We start from the raw sequence: 15,437 nt of genomic DNA on the forward strand, positions 1-15,437 counted from the left end.
ACACACACACACACACACACACACACACACACACACATCGGAATTAACCAATGGGTTAAAATCTCTGACCTATCTGGCAATCGAACCCGGGACCCGCTGGACCAAAGGCCGGCATGCCAAGGGAGTTGGACTGACAGAGAGTGAATGCCTATGATGAGTATTTGCTTAAAAAATGTTGGACCAAGCTGATTTTTGAATTTGTATCTGATGGAAAATATCAGATTAATAGAATATTACTCGTGTAACTGTAAAAAGTAAACGAAATAATTGAAAAATAATATTAACAGCAGTATTTTCATCATTCAGCTTTGCTAGAATGAGCCCTTCCAATGTCTACTCAATATGAGATTTCTTCCAACCATTACTTTCTCACTGGAAAATTCATTTTCAGTTTCCATCTTTTTATTTTACAAAATATTTTAGATATTTCTTCTCCCTTTTTGTCTTTATTAAGGATCCCTCTAACTTGAAACAGATTTTATGGTTTGTAAAAAAGGAAAAGTTGTCCATCTTGGCCAAGTGAGATTTTTCCATTGCTACAAAAATATTGCCATCATTATGAAGTCTACTTTGGCCTAGAAGACCAGATTTAGTTCATCTGTACCTGTTGAACAAGACAGCAGATATAAACCGTATTGAAAGTAAATTCATTCATTCATTCATTCATTCATTCATTCATTCATTCATTCATGTCAGAAGTACAAAATATGAAACATGAAAATGTAAAAAAGGAAGCATCAAATGGACACAAGTACACAAATATTTGTTCATCAAGTGACTTTAAACAGTTTCTGCCCAAAACTTAGCCATTTCGAGAGCACTTGAATTAGCTTGATCCAAGTCACTCATTGTACATCTGAATGGGCATAAGAGATGTTGTGTTGTTTGAAATTGGTCACAATCGCATAGAACTGTCTTGGTCGGAAAATGTCACTTATGTACCGGTACATTGTCCCTCGTTCTTGCAACTTCAGCTTGCAGTCTGTTCAAGGTCTTCCAGATTGGCCAGTTATCTGTGTGACCAGGAGGTAGAGATTCCTTTGGTTCCATCCATTCAGACAAATTACTAGTTCTCTCATTTCACATGTTAATTCATGCTTTTGCAACGGGTCCTTGTTGTTAGGAAGCTCTTTCTAGATTTTAATCTCCTTTCAGCAGATTGATATCCATAGAGTTGGAGTAGAGTAGTGGAACAGAAGCTACAATTGGCAACACCACTGTAGAAGAATTTAAAATGTTGCCTCTGGAGAAAAAAAGAAGTAATCAAACTGATATGCAACTGGTTGAAGGTTAATATAATCTGCTTGAAATCTTTCCACAAACCAAGGCTTAGAAAAGTATTCAACACTATTTAAAAAATTAAAATAAAATGACTGGTAAAACAGCAACTTAATAATATAATAAGTTTTTATAAAAATTACCTGACTGTTAATTAACCATAATGGTCAATTATCTTAGGTCCATATTTACCTCTCATTGTGTCAGGGTTGAACCTATTTCTTTTTCTGCCACATACAAGTCCTGTTCTAAACAGTCTTGCAGATAATACTCTTGCTGGTAGTACACATAAATGTTAAACAGATAGTTTTTGCAGCTTTGGAAATTTTGTATTTTTCCCCCCAGTATTTGTAACCACTTGAAAGGTGGAGGGCGGGGGATAACTGATTTTGTTTCACATATGTAGTGATTTGATCTTCAGAATTCTTAACTGACAATTTATTTTTCATTTTCTTCTTCCATAATGCTGCCGTACAAGCACCGCATATCAGGCAATTTTGCTGTCTCCGAACAATGGATAATCTGAAATAAAATTTTTAAAAATGACTATACTATATTTAGCGAGTATTTGAGTACAATCTATAATTTCACCAAAGATTTGAATATACAGCATATTAAAATGGGGTTCCAACCTTACCTCTTCAGTTGTAGATTCAGGACCCTCCTGTTGCTATCAAGTAGCGGCAGTTTGTACCAGCAGTGTGAGCAATCAAAATGAGAAAAACTCATCCTTTTAAGCACGAGTCCAACAGTGTTGTGACGGGGAACATTTTCTTCTCTTCAGTGTCTTAATTGAAAAACTACAACCCATTTTCCAGTCAGTGACTGGGCAGGAATGGAATGAATGAATCCCTCATCTTGCGGCGAGGATAGGAATTGTGCTGGCTGCCGAGGACTGTCGCACTCCTCTGGGGCAATGATGAATGACTGACAGATGAAATGAAAAGATATTGGTGAGTGTCGTTGGAATGAAAGATGACAGGGAAAACTGGAGTACCCGGAGAAAAACCTGTCCTGCCTCCACTTTGTCCAGAACAAATTTCACATGGAGTGACTGGGATTTGAACCACGGAATCCAGCAGTGAGAGGCCGACACACTGCCACCTGAGCCACGGAGGCTCAGTGTCTTAAATTTTAATTAATGTATTTCCTACAACCAGCACAGTTTCTGATCCATTGTGTGATTGCTTCTGAAGATTAGATATGACTCTGTTGACACTGGGGATTGACTTGGACACTGTCACTGTAGAAGAAGTTACGGCAAGTATTGTTTGATCAAATGTGTTTAATTTATTGATCAATAAATTAGTATGTTCTGATTGTGATACTGTAAGATTTACTGGAAGGTTGAGGTCAGCAGATACAAACACAATGACTCTCTTCTGTTCTTGAAGTCTTTTTGGTATATGAAGTGTTGAATTCCACCATGCAGGTTCATCTTGAATCAAGTGGTGGTGTGGTAGAGAAAGACATTTCTATGCAGCTTTAAGAAACCTTGTGGATTTTGAATATAAGGAAAGTTTGAAACCCTCTACCAGTATTTATTTTCTACATAATGCAGTGAGATTCTCAATATTCTCTGAACTGAACAAGTTGTAGTGTATGGGATACACATGGCATATGGGGAAAAATTTTCCTAAGTCATGGCACTTATAATGTTACGGCTATTGTCATAAATCACAGCCACTATTTTATCCATTAAACCGTGAGTTTCTAAAGTCTTCTTCAAGAAATTTGCAATATTTTTGCCTGTTTATGTGTCACGTCTTCAAATGGTATCACTTTAATGCAATATGCTGACACTTGTAGTCCTGGTCAACGAAGTGAACAGTGATACTTAGGCAGTTGTCGATTGCTGCTGATACCCACAAATTCACAACTCTCCCACTGTCATACTTACTCCAGGAAGTTGAAAGGTTGAAATTACTTTTTATTTTTTCAGTCTATGTAGAGACGAGGAATACAGCAATACTTGGGGACTATTCAGAATATTTTAATTTAGTAAGTGGGATATAAATGTAGAAGACTCCAGCTTTCAGGATGGTGTATCATAAGTTAAAATTAATTGAGTAGATACAGGGAAGCCACTTTTTTGAAAAGCACAAAAATTGTGTAGGTTCTGGGAACAAGTACAAAATATGGGCTTGGTCCTGAGAGTGTTAAACATATGACTAGTTACGATGAATTAAATTTTTAAAAGCAATTAAAAAGGAAATTATCTAAATAACCATCATTTTTATAGATGAAGGTAAATTCCAAGTGATTCAGCACTGTAAAGACATTGCCAGAAATTCATTTGTGGTTAGTTTTGGTAACTTCATTGGTACTGGTCAAATATTTTCAACCATTTGAATAAGCTTTTGAAACTGCGTACCAAATTTTGTTGTTCACAATGTTACCCAAGCATCTCTTCCTTTGCCTGATCCTTTCCTATAACATCTACATGTTTCCCCATTTGTTAAACTGATGTAGTTTGTGTGTATGTGTTTTGTGTCATAACACTTGCTGTTATATTTTCTTTCTTTCTCTGTTGGGTGTCAGGGAAGGCGAACGCTCACTCTGTGATTTGCCCTGGACCGTCCGTAACCAAATAGTTGTGTTGTGTGCGTCTGAGGATCGACCGAAACGCTCCGCCCGGGCATTTGTGGAATTGTCTTGTTCATTTTTTTAAAAAACAAACCTAGAAGTCTTTACACAGCAGCTGTTTGATATGAATAGTAATACCATATCAGCACAAGTGGAGGTGATATCTTGATTCCTTTGTGAAACTGATGTACAGCCAGCAGGAATTGAGTGTTGTTTTCTGAGTCGGCTATTCCTAAAATGTCTCTAAGAATGCTGTGTGTTTTGTGTCTGTGGTGACAGAATGAACAAAAATAATTGTCTGTTTTACAAGGGATTAATATAAGAGATTAATTTTATAAGCAAGTAGTAGAATTCTGTATACTACTAAATCATAGTCCTGAAGAGAGCAAATTAAATTTACCATGCATTTCTTTTCTTTTTCTATTTTTAAATTCCTCCCTTCTGTATGAACTGGCTTTCTATAGAGCTATTTATATGATTACTTGTAGTCTGTTCCGAGCTGTTTGCTGTGTTGCTTGTTCAGGGGGTTCCTCTGTGTTTGAATGGAGGCTTGTGGAACTCTATGGTGAAATGATCAAAAACAAAAAAAGAACATTAAAATATTCTGACAATTTTTCTTAGGATAATGAAGTGATATGATGTTTGGAACTTTAAAAAACTGACTATGAGTATAAGAATGAGGACTATTGTGTAAATATTAGGAATGTTAGTCATTTCTAATGATGATAAAAGTTATAATATATTTGCTATAAAATGTTTACAAAGTTTTGCTGAACTTTGTACTTCAAGATATATATATATGAATGAAAACTAAGACAGCTGTTATGGAAGATTATTTATCTATCTTTACAACTTGATTGCCAAAGGTGATGTTATTGTAATAATGGTTTTGATTTGCTATGAGCAGTTTTGATTTAGCAAATGTCTCTTTATGTGTTTATAGTTCAATTGACTGTCTTCAAATTTGTATGTTTATTATACAGGGTGACACTTTTATTATAAAAAAAAAATAAAGTGGCTTAAATGAACTACTGCCACTTGCTGCGATACATTTGGGGAAAGATATTTTTGTGATTGTGTCTATATGTCTCTCTCGTTATGTATCTCAATGTGGTTTCCAACTTTTTGTTGTTATAAAAGGGGAACTATCAGGCTTCAGGAGAATTGAATAACTCTTCCTTAGTTATATGTTGTTTTTAATATTCTTTTGAATGCCTCCCAAACCTGTTGCTCCTGCATTGTGATTAGTCAACCAAAGTTTCTTTATACTGCGTATTTTTCATTCTGTGCTTTTGTATTATCTGTATTCTTCTCTTTAACATCCTTTTGTAGATGTATATGTATGGTATTTTCTTTTCACTTTCATTAATCTACCTTACAATCCAAACATTTGTGAAGCTGTTATATTACTCTTTATGTTAATCCAAAGCATAGTCATCATTTTAATACAAGCCTACAAGGTTTTTTTAAATTCCTCCCAATACTTATTTTGATGACACATTTAAAGATATCTCCTGGTTTTACAATTTATTATAACTAATTAATTTATGTTTATACTGTACACATTAATGCACACAATCTCTTTCATTTTGTGGTTACTTTCATATTTCTCTTTGCTGCTTTACCTTTAACTTACCTGGAACATTTTCTATGTATTCCTTGCAAGTGTTTCGAGTCTTTAACTTTACAAGCTCAGATAAGTTATTAATTTCTGACTATGATGCATTTAATGTCCCACTTTGAAATATTTGCATGCAATATGAAATTGTGTTGACTTCTTCCAAGTAATTCCTCAAAGTAATAAGTTTGGTGGAGCATTGCTTAAAACTTCTTAATAGTTGGGAACTGAATGATCTTCATTATCTGCTGCTAAAACACCCACTGTATAACAAGCATTGGAAATATTTCTAGAATTTTGGTGGCATTTATAATTAACCTTTATCCTGAAATATTAGCTATTTTATCCAGTTTTCAGTTTATTTAAGTGACACACTTGTCAGCTCAGTTACTTGTTTTTCTTTGATTATTATCAAACAAAACCAGTTTTTAGAAATAATGTTAGTTTTATTTACGGTATATCATTCCTTGCTTTTTCTATTTTCGTTCTGCCTCACAACCTCAATTCTCTTGAAGCTGAAGGCTAACCCTTCATTTGTTTTTTGTTCTGCTCAGCAGTATGTTGGTTTTAAATGCCATGTGTGTTACCATTTCTTTGTACAGAGAACACTACTTTTCCTAGTCCCATGTGAATGCACTGAGCCAGTGTTTTTGTTAAAAGAGATTCAAAGGAGCAGTGATAGGCAAAGAAGGATTTTTTTAATATTATTTGAATGTTCACCATTCTTGTCTGCATTGCAAACTTTGATGACAGTGAGATAGACTATTTAAAACAATAAAAATAAAAGCGAAAGACAGTGTTGACTTAGCCATATATACTTTAATTACAGTCAGATATCTAGTTACCGAAAAGAAATATGGTTCATTCTTCTTATTATTATAATAACCAAAGATGTGTCTTAAATGTTTCAGTTTCATACTACTGTATTATATATCTGTCTAACAGTTCAACAGAATTCTTTTCTGTGTGAAAGAATGTTATGTACTTAACCTATCAGAGATGGTGGCTAAACTGTTAGTTTTGTGGGGGCAGGGATAAAGAATGGGAAAACGTTGATTTGCTTTTTGTGTTTGTCTAATAAACGCTCATTCAATCCAAAGCCATGCAAAACTAATCAAGGGTAACACATTTTTAAGTATGTAGTTAGTATGTAGATGTGATAGCATAGTTGGTTATTATATTTTTATTTTCTATTGTTTAGTGGATGAACCAATATTATATATATATAAAATATATTTTTAATATATGAAATCACATTAGGTTGAAGTAAAACTAAAAATAATAGGTTTGCCTTGTATTGGTGTTAAGCAGGGTAAACACCTTTATTTTCAATTTTTAAAAAATTATTTTTGTGGGGTGTTGAACACATGTTTAGTTCTATTTGTTTGCAATGTTTAAGTAAGTGTAGGTGGATTTGTTGATGTAGAAGTTTTGTAGTGTGTGTTAATACTTCTCTGTTTTGTGTTAACTGTTTTTGAACTTTCTGTGGTTATATACACAAAAGGTGCAAAGAAACTGTTGAGAGGTGCCATCCCCATTGGTTACTTTGTTGTATTTTGTTTCATAATGTTAAATGTTATTTGTGAAAGTAATCTTGGTGATCGAGAAAATATTTGGAAAAGTCAATGTTTGTTTGTGTCGTGAATGACAATAATTTTGTTTCACGTTTCTACACACATGACTGTTATTAAAAGTAATGTCCATGAAATTGTGTATAAATACAAAAGCCATTGAGGTGGACCTCGTATGATATGTTCCTTAATATGTTTCTGAAATTGTTTCTTGTTTAGGGTGTTCAAATATTGAATATTTGATTAATTAATATAATTGAAAAGTTTGAACTGGATCTCCTTAAGAAATTTTATGCACTTGTCTAACATCAAACATTTCTCTTTCTCAGTAGCAACAATTAGCATGTCACTACTCAATACAAGTAAAATTTTGAAGCTGTTCATGCCTTTTGATTTCTAAGGCAGTTTGATTTGATAAAAACACATGGTTTTTAAATATTTTAGCTAAACAAATTCTTAGTACATATCAATAGCTAAATATTGTTTTTTAAGTATAGCAGTTGAAATAAAGACAAGTGTGAAATAATTAGTACTACTGATCAAGCAAGAAAATCAGGAGCTTAAGAAAATTAATATTTGCTTGGGATGAGGCCAGTAAATGATTTGCCAAATATGTTTGATTTGTAATTTGTAACCAGATGTCTTGTGAATAGCCAGTTATTACTTTATGTTTGTGTTTGATTTGTTTTTGACACTGATGGTCTGCTGTGACATTTTGTTGACTCTGTGTGGATATTTAATTTGTTACGTGAAGGAAGATTCTATTGCCCTAATATTGAAATCAGCTGTTCAAAATATGGCAATGAAAAAGGTTTTTTAAAACAAACTACTAAAAGATAACTTTAAAAAAAGAAAGAAAAATATTGCACATTGAGAAACCAAATTGCACAAATGTTAGAGGAAACAAATAAGTCTTGATAGGTTTAAATATAAAACAATGAGGAAAAAATTAAATATTGCTAACAAATCCATAGCAAGAGAAATTCTATATAAAAACTTCTTTCTTTGTTATTTTTTTACATTTTGTTACTTGTCACACACAGCTGATGTTAAATGGTCTACAAAATCTCAGGAACCAAAATGTAGTCGCCATGTTTGTTTCTCTCCATACGTGTGAACGATGACTGTATGTCAACTTGTTTTACTGTTTGATATAAATATGAAGAATGTGCTCACAATTTGCAACATGAGTATTTATGTAAAAACAAAAAAGTAGAAAAATAATTTAGTTTTTAAAAATATCCACATCAGGAAAACAAATAAAAAAAGATGAAGGAAATTTATACCATTATATAGCTGAACACTAGCATTCAATATTATTGGAATGAAATGAACTACTCAGTGTATGTAAAGGGCAGCATGAAACAAATTAAAATGAAACCTATTTTGAAAATACCTACTGAATATCAATTTTTTAAAAAAAATTACCACTCTTTTTATTACCCTTCCTGGTATTCCTTTCATATCCATCTCTAGATTATAGTGGTAGTTAACTGTGCTTCCAGTATTTAGGATCTCACCTGCAGAGAGACAGTGATATTGAGTAGGAAGTGTGTGCAAGAGTGAGTACAGCATGGCTTCGATGAAAGGAAGTTGCAGAAGTATGGTGCGATAAGCATATGCTGGTCCAATTTAAATCGAAAGTATATTGTACTGTGTTTGATCTGGAAAACTAGGAAGGGGAAGGAGATGATACCCGTTATTAGACAGCATTAGAAAAAGAAAGGAAGATTATGCAGAAGCGAAGAAAGGGCACAAGATTGAGAGATATGGAGGTCACAGCCATGACTGGACCTGCCAGATGGCAGAACAACCTATGATGATGATGATGATGATGATGATGATGATGATGATGATGATGATGATTATGATGATGATCTGGTGGTATTGTGTGGGGCTGAGATTTGGCCAGTCATTAAAAGTTTGTGTCCTCTTCACACAATGGAGATGTGCATGTCTTGCTGGTCCTTTGGAGTCTCTCTCCTTGATCACATAACCAATGACATTTCCTGGCAGAGGATGGGAGTTTTCAGAAAAAAATGCAGGGAGGGATTTGGATTCAAAGAGTGGACACCACAACTGCAGAAAATGCTAAGAAGCTCTTGATTAATGAAAATTAGCGTCAGGGTTATTTACAGACTTAAGAAAAGCTTTTGACAAGTTGATCGCAAGATCATGATCAGAAAATTGGAAGAAGCAGGAGTAAGAGGTGTAGTGATGAACTGGTTGATGGATTAATTCAGTGATTGATCACAGTTAGTTTCATATAAAACTGCAAAACATTTCTCTCTCCCTATATCCATTTGTGTTCCTTAGGGTTCACATTTTATTTCTAATATTTGCGAACAAAATAGGCTCCCTAAAACTACAAGGACAAGTTTCTCATTTTGCAGATAATAGAAGTATTTTTTGTGTTGACACTTCTGTTGAAGAACGTGAAGTAAAAATGCATTATGCCATTAACTTATTACAAACTTGGCTTGTAAACTGTAGACTAACCATCAGTCTTAGCAAGGTAAACTACATAATTTTTCACAAGCCCTCATGTGCTATCCATCTTGATCTTACAGTAACATTTTTTTTATCATCCTGTACCAAGAGTACAATTTACTAAATTTCTTGGTTTAAAAATAGGTGAAATGCTTGACTGGAATGAGCAAGTTAAAACCATCTGAAAAAAAAAAAAAAAAAAAAAAAAACCTCCAGCAATCAGTGCGCTTCAGACTAAGATACAAATTCAACCATAAGTTTTTAAAATCTTTATCATGCTCTCATTGAAAGTCACCTGATTTACATGATTTGTGTTTCGGGATGTTGTGATAAGGAACTCGTTGAGAAAGTTGTCATTTTACAAAAAAGGGCACTACAAATACTTTATAATTTACTGCCTTTAATGCCTACAGATTGTTTGTATAAGAAATGCAGATTTCTACCATTCCATATGTTACATGATAGCTCAGCTATGATGGTATATAGAATTAAGCACGATTTGATTCATACAAACACTATCTGTATCATAAATTCTGACATGCACTCAGATAACACCCGAGGAGCAGAGAGTCCATACAGAATTTGTAAAAACTAGTAAGTATGGTTGTAACTCCTTATGGCACTACTCTGTGAAGGTGTATAATGCTATCTCTAAACATATACAACAGGCAGCCACAATTTCAAAATTTAAACAAATAATAAATAATCAATGGATAGAAGAAAATGAGCAGTAAATTAACGTACCAAGCGATGTACAGTGGTCTTTTATATTTGTACAGGTTTCCTCTTCTCTCAGGCTGTACTGTACTTGGAAATGAGGTCTTGTGAATGTTTTGTAAACTCTGCCAATACTTTGTATTGCACCATTAAAGGCCTCAGTTCAGGTGCCCTTTCTTGAGTAAATAATAATAATAATAAATAATTCAGGAGAAGAACAGTGCTTCATGAAAATATACAGTACTCATTAATGTTTTGAATTTAACACTACTCGCCTTCTCTGCACTGGTTACTAAAAAGAATAAAGATTATAAGAGCAGGAGCTGAGTTTAATGCTTTTGGTTCATTTCTCAAACTATCTGATTAAAGTGTTCTCAACTGGGTATTCTTCAAAACATTTGTGCTCTCGTCATGTGAATAAAGAAAATGTGCTCATCAGCAAGAATGCACTTAACGTCCTTATTCTTCTAAACTTGTTTGTATGAAGTGGGATAATAGTGTTACTTTCCATCAATTACTCATTACAATACCCACATATTTGCAATTATAATAATGCAAGATAATAACATTTATTTATTTATTTATTTATTTATTTATTTATTTATTTATTTATTTATTTACTCCAGAGATCATCATCATAATCATCATCATTTTACAGTTCCAGTTTCCCAGGTATTGTTGGCGAGCCTTTTTCATCGTGTCTTATTGAGATATGTTCTGTTGTTAATGACGTCTTCAAGTGTTCTTCCCCGATCTGCAATGTCCATCTTTACGATGTCCATCCAGTGGATTCTTGGTATTCCTACCATCCGTTTTTCTGTCACTTGTCTCTCCAAGTTAACATATTCTGTCCTTGTTGGCTCCATCCTCATTACATGCCCAATCACCTCAATCTGGACATGCTGACCCGATCTAACAATGATGTAACAATCCCAGCTTCCGTCCTAACCACATCAATCCTTAACTTGTCCAGTTTTGTTTCTTGAATTGTGGCCCTAAGGATCTTCATCTCAGATGCCTGCAACCTTGATGAGTCTTCTTAGTGAGAGTGCAGGTTTCAATACCATAGGTTAAGTTTGGTATGAAGTACTGATTGAACATCACCAGCTTTGATTTTGTTGGTACTGTGGGATCCCAGAAGAGTGTTTGTACTTGCTTAGTAAAAGTGAGAGCTCTTCTGCATTCCATTTGCCACCTCTTTTGTGGTTAGTGTATCTTGAGATATTACACTGCCGAGGTATGTAAAGCTTTCCACACTTTCTAGTGGATGGTTTCCTAGCATGATGTTCGCTGGTTGTCCTTCTCTGTTTATTGCCATCACTACTGTTTTGTGTTCACTTATCTTGAGATTGAACTCTTGGAACTTAACCTTGCATTCATTGAGTCTCAACTGTACTTGTTACTAAGTTTCTCCAGCGAAAGCCATTGCATTTAATTCACTAGAGGTTTTCTTGATGTAAAGCACGTCTACTTACCCTATAGTATGGCTACTCTTGAGAAATTCAAATAGATAGATCTTCAAAAAGGAGAAATTCATAGCCTTTTGAAGAAGAAGAATATACCAAAACAACGTAAATACTGTGGAATGTTTCCCTCAAATGTTCGGTTATGTGCGGGACAACGTACTTGTGTGAGAAATCTTTCTCATTTATGAAATACTCCAAGAACAAAGCATGATTGCGATTAAATGATTCATATCTGCAGGACTGTTTGCATGTATACTGAATGCCATTTAAGCTCAAGGATTGCATTAACCTGGTGAGATTTTAAAATAAGTATTTATATATTTTCTGAGCTCTTCAATTTTATGGATCCCACAATCTTAAAAAAGTTGAGAAACTCTGATCTACTTTGCAATTTTGTGAAAATACGATTTTCTAACAGTGCTTGAGAAAAATTCAGAAAATTCAACATCAGGATAGAAGTAGGGAGTGTAACTATGTTTAGTTAAGAATTATATTTATGAGAGTTACAGATCCTCAAATACTTTCGAGGCAAGCTGTTGTATAATTTTTTGTACAATTGCAGGAAATGTGTGTTCATAATCACTTCAGCTTTCCAATCAAATCAATTTATTCACCTAATTGTGGTCAATGCTAGCATAAATTTAATGATGCAGTGAAACCCCTTACTTTGGACACCCCTTTTGATTGGACATACATTGAATACACCATTTAATTCCCTGTACATTTATATGTTAAACATTCTCTGTACATTGGACACCCCTCAACTTTGGACATTGGACAGTGATTAAATGATGGTTTGGACAGGTTCAAAACTATTTTGTTTTGCTGTTTTGTAATGGTTTAGTGGAAGAAATTTTAACATTGTCGTTGGAAATGCCGCCAGTCCAAGAGCATTTACAAACAATATTAAAGACAGAGAGTCTACCTGTAATTTGATAAGTGTAACAATGCAATCAATTTATATGGAGTGTGACGGTCCTCAACGCAGTTTGCTGGATCCATGGTGCTTGGATGGAGGTGTCTAAAGAAACCTGTTTTGAAATGTGTTGAGGAATTGAGATATCTCCCCAAAGTCCTTCGCAGTGAATTGTTTAGTGATTTCGATAATGTATTGGAAGTCTACAATGATATTCCTGGAATAATTGATGGATTGTTAACAAAAAAAGGTGAAGAAGAAGAAGAAACGGTTTCCATCCCCAAGGAGCCACCTACTCATCAAAAAGCTGTGTGGTGTATTAATGAGTTGGAATATCATGCATTTGCGTGTAACCAACCAGAAATGATTGAAACTGTATTTGGATTAGGGGAAGGTGGGGGAATTCCGCCACCATGGGCAATACCGTCACCAGTTAAATTTGGAAAACTGCACATCGAACATGTGCGCTAAGAGTGGTCTCTAGTGGATGATTACCGAAACACTGCAAGATATGTCAGTTTCCTGTAAGCAAACTTGTTTCTACTTGGAGATTAAAAGTCTAAAATCATCCTTTATCATCTTATTTTGACATCAAATAATCTGAGGTAAGGGTAGTTTAAATTAGCAATGGTCAAATTACGGTTACATTGTATGAAAGTATGATCAATATAAAATATTTTATAACAAACTTCTGTGTTTGATTTGTTGGTTTGGTAGAATTTCAATCCAAAGATAACCATGAGCTAACGGGGTAATGCCGCCACAGGTGGCAGTATTCCCCCATCCTCCCCTACATAGGTAAATTGAATCAGAATGAGCACGTACAAAAGTTGAAAATTAAAACATTTTTGTGACTGATTTTTTCACTAAGCAGTAAAGGGTGCGTACTGTATAGTACATTATGCAAAATAAAACATAAGTCAATACTGCAGTGCTTTTGTTTTATTTTAGTAAGCATGAAATTCAGTGTAGTGTACTGTATATAAATTAAAGGAACTCTGCTGATAGAAAAATACATATTTTCAAAAATGACTGAGCGAGTTGGACGTGTGGTTAGTATCGCGTAGCCATGCGCTTGCATTCGGGGGATGGTGGGTACGAATCCCACCGTCGGAAGCCGTTAAAATGGTTTTCCATATTTTCCCCATTTTCACCCCAGGAAATGCTGGGACTGTACCTTAATTAAAGCCATGGCTGCTACCTTCCTAATCCCAGACTTTTCCCATCTTGGGTCACCGGAAACCTTCGATGTATTAGAGTGACTAGTATTTTTTTCTAAGAAAGGAGTTCATAGTATGAAGACCAGATGGCAGCAGTGAGCACTGAATGCTGTTGCTGCTGTCTTACCACTACATACTACACAGATGCAGTAGGAGCGGTGACTCTAATGTGCCGTGAATCGGATCACTGTATCGATTCAGTAACGTGAACGGAATCAAATGAATCGATTCAGTAAAATTAATCGAACGTCCCATCACAGTGAAAATAACAGACCATAACTTTCTCGTGTGAGGACATTAATACCTACCCAGTGTACAAAAAGAAAAAGGTGATAAGGTCAGAATGTCAAAATCATCCTTTCCTACAATTTCCTCTCTCAGCCTTACAACAAATAAAATTTATAATACTAGCTATACTACTATGTCTTCTGGTATGGGCTAGAATAAAATTGTTACTTTCATTGACCTGTCTCAGTCTTATCCTTGTCTTTGACAATATGAAAGTGGCTGAGGTATGAGTGACGCTAGTAATGCCATTCGTTATGCAGCCAGTCCCTGCTATGAATGGTGTGAAAATTACATAAAATCAGCTTCATGGTCCGTATCCTGTAAAGCATTACTTTGTCAATTTATATATTTTTCATCAAAACAGTGTTATGTGGCTGAAGATGTTGATAATATACGAAACATGTACCACTTTTGACCATTAAAAATTGCCTTAAGCAATCATTGTATCGACTAGGTGGAAAATAAATAAATACTTAATCGTGAATCTGGTGTGAAAATGTCGCTCATAGGGTCGGTTGGTGCAGGCATTTCAGTGGGCTTGGCAGACTGAAGTGCAATAGCAACTTCTGGCTCAGTGAGGAAAGCAATGGGAAACTACCTCACTTCTCATTTCCCTAGTACGCCTCTTCAGTGACACCTACGCCATCTATGGCAGCTAATGGTGAACCTGTTGAGGATCCAACCAGCCTTCGGGCTGAATACCCAACATACATACAGCTATACTGTACCTTTCCAAGGCATCATTACATGAACCAGTTACCACTGTTCATAAATATGACGTTAGAATGGAGCACCATCGGTGAGCCTCGAACTCAGCTCGGTTGTCGAAGCTTCACCCTCCCCTACTAGAATAATTCGCTAGTCGAGTCGGTATCGCATTTTCGGGTCTGTGGACTGTCCGATGGGGCGGTAAGTTCTTTAGTAATAGTCTCTCTAGTAGGGGGAAAAGTTAATTATGAGAGGAATACCATTTCATTACTAATGAGAAGAGAGACAATATCTTGTATAACAAATTTTTACTTATACTAGTGAAACACATTATTTACATGGGTATGCCATACAAACACCTTACATACAGTAATTTGGGTGATCTTGACGTTGAAATGTTCGGTAGTCCCTTTTCTACACTTCATCATACGTTCATTTATTCAGCTTAAGAGGCGTTCCCTCTCGAACTATTACACTATCTCAGACTTAGAGAGGCGTTTTCTCTCTAATTATTTCATTTTACACTTACACTAATCACTTTACACACAAATCTATTCAACATAGACATACCCAGCTGTA

The 15,437-nt window shown here is 34.9% G+C and overlaps 1 protein-coding gene across 6 annotated transcripts in view; it reads left to right on the plus strand.

Annotated features, from left to right (window-relative positions):
- LOC136881281 (CUGBP Elav-like family member 2) overlaps nucleotides 1–8,448 on the plus strand; it is a 1,536,179-nt gene extending 1,527,731 nt beyond the window's left edge. For all 6 annotated transcript variants that reach the window (XM_067154068.2, XM_067154069.2, XM_067154070.2 and 3 more), the window contains one exon: nucleotides 3,820–8,448. The gene's annotated coding sequence lies outside the window, so the exon portion shown is untranslated. The remainder of the gene's footprint in view (nucleotides 1–3,819) is intronic.
- The last annotated feature ends 6,989 nt before the right edge of the window (nucleotides 8,449–15,437 follow it).

Source organism: Anabrus simplex, chromosome 9 (genome assembly GCF_040414725.1).
Source record: "Anabrus simplex isolate iqAnaSimp1 chromosome 9, ASM4041472v1, whole genome shotgun sequence".
Lineage (NCBI taxonomy): Eukaryota > Metazoa > Arthropoda > Insecta > Orthoptera > Tettigoniidae > Anabrus > Anabrus simplex.